General features: G+C 41.1%; 1 protein-coding gene across 1 annotated transcript in view; it reads left to right on the forward strand.

Moving 5' to 3' along the window:
- The window catches only part of cbfb (core-binding factor subunit beta), a 44,011-nt gene that overhangs the window by 1,356 nt on the left and 40,155 nt on the right, over window positions 1-2,500 (forward strand).

Below are 2,500 nucleotides of genomic sequence, written 5' to 3' on the forward strand. Positions count from 1 at the left end.
ACATGTAGGTGTGGAGGCTATTTGGCCAAGGACCTCCCCAAGCTGAAAAAAAAAATAATCAAAATGTTTCAAAAATAGCTATAAAAATTGAATAAAGTGGTTAAAATAATTGTGATGCTATATTAAATCATTTTGCTGGGCACCCCTGGAACCTCCCCCAAGGACCCCCCTTTGAGAGCCACTGGAATATAAAGCTCTCGCTGTTCTGTGGTTGACCATCATGTGCAGAGGGATGATTGACGGACAGAATAGAGGTTGTGCCTTTTGACCAAATCTCCCAAATTTGGCCATGATTCGAAATATTTGGAAAATGCATTTGAGAACACTGGTCCCCTCAGAAAAGGCCGAATCTCAAGACGACCATTCACTGCAGCCTTGCAGTTGTTATTTGACCACTGTTCCACTGACCACACGCACACACACGCACGCACGCACGCACACACACACACACACACACACACACACACACACACACACACACACACACAAACACACACACTCACAGACAGACATGCAGTGGTGGAAAAAGTACTCCGATTTTTACTAACGTACCAAAAGTAGAAAGTACTCATTATGCAGAATGTCTCATTTCAAGTTTTCTATACTGTAAAAATATTGTAGATCGGCTATTTTCAAAATAGCTGAAATGTACGGTTTTATATAGGGTTAAAGTGGGTAATTATATGTTTTGTAATAATAATCAAAATCTACAAAGTGAACTAGTAACTAAAGTTTTCAAATAAATGTAGTGGAGTAAATGCACAATATTTGTCTCTGAGACGTAGTGGAGTAGAAGTAAAAGTATTGGAAATTGGAAATACTCCAGTAAAGTACAAATACCACAACATTTTACTTAAGTACAGTACCTAAGTAAATGTGTTTTGGTTACGCAAGCAAGGCCTTCTTCTTCATCCTCTGCTCTACAAGTTCACTGCTGTTTATCTCTGCAAGTGTTTGTTCTTCTGGCAACTACAACCTCACACAATCACAAAGCACGTATTATTATCACACATGTCCTTATTGGTTATCATTATACAGGCCTGTAATTTTAGGCTCTAGACTGCGCAATACCGTAATCTTTAAGACCGGCATTCTGTTGTCACGTGTGACAGTTTTTTAAAGCTTCAGTCCGTAGCTTGTATGTCTTTCCGTCTCCCCCTCCCCACCACGGAGTGGTAGATTGTTTAACTACTGCCACCGAAGAGGCGATAAAGAAGACGGCGTATATTATATATCTATAGTGTTCGATCTGGTGCGCCAGTCTCTGCTTCAAATAACTTTATTGACATTGTCGATTAGTCGGTGTCCAACATGACACCATGCAGGGTCCTACATTAATCAATGGAAGAGTGTGGGAAACCACCTTCAACTGATGCAGCGCGAGTTATATTAACATACTGCACCATATAGATTGGATAAAATTATATATTTTTTAAATTAAAATAAGTCTCAGATTCTAGCTTTAATGAAAACAAAATGACATTATTATTATTACCAGTAAGACGTCCTGACGGCGAGAAGCGGGCAAGGTCGCGCTGAAACAACAGAACTTCTTAATACGGCACAGTTGAGAAGCAGGAGTTAAACTATTAATCTGGTTTCCGTGAGGTCAGATGTAGATTTTCTGGCCGGCTCCATATATTCAGATCTAGTACGTCAAACCATGTATGGCTATCCAGGGTTTGATGATGTCAGTGTTGTGATCTTCATATATGGAGATCCAGGTGATGATAGTCAGCTCCACATATGGAGATCCATGTGTTGTACCAACTTGGTTCATTTGCAAGTCTGAGTCGCTTAACGGCAACCACAGTGGTTGGACTGACAACCATATATGGAGATCTATGGGTCTACATGATGATGTCCAGTGATGTCACAAGGCATGACCATATGGGGGTGTGATGTCACGAGGCGTCATATCACAAGGCGTGACCATATATGGAGGCATGGGTGATGCAACGAACGGACGGGAAATGCAGGTTTTCATCATTATTATTATTATTATTATTAGCAGTAAGACGCCTGAGGGTAAGAAGCGGATCCGTGCATGCAGCCTCGCCCTTCAGAGCTCCATCTATGGAGATCTAAGGGTTTGAGGTTTGAGGTCAGATGTAGAGTTGCTGGCCAATATTGATGACATCAGGGATCTCCATAAATGGGCGTAACCAACCAACCAAACAAACAACTGACTGGCGGGAAATGCGCAATTTCATAGTAAATGCGACCTGTGGTCGCAATTAGTATTATTAGTATATCTTAATTTCTTTGTTGTATTCATTAGCCTACAGTAACTCCCAAGGATCAACGCTGCTTGCAGCAGTGCAAATGAGCATTTTAGCCTCTCTGGTTATACACAATAAAAATGATGTCATTAGAATGTATAGACAAAAGCAAGGGCTCGCAACTCACTTCGTAATGCTCCAGGTTACTTTTACTCACGAACACAGCAGGCAGGACATACAACGTTTCGACCAGTATAGAGGGTTTGCCCATGACATCA

Source organism: Electrona antarctica, assembly GCF_951216825.1.
Source record: "Electrona antarctica genome assembly, chromosome: 5".
In the NCBI taxonomy this organism is placed as follows: domain Eukaryota; kingdom Metazoa; phylum Chordata; class Actinopteri; order Myctophiformes; family Myctophidae; genus Electrona; species Electrona antarctica.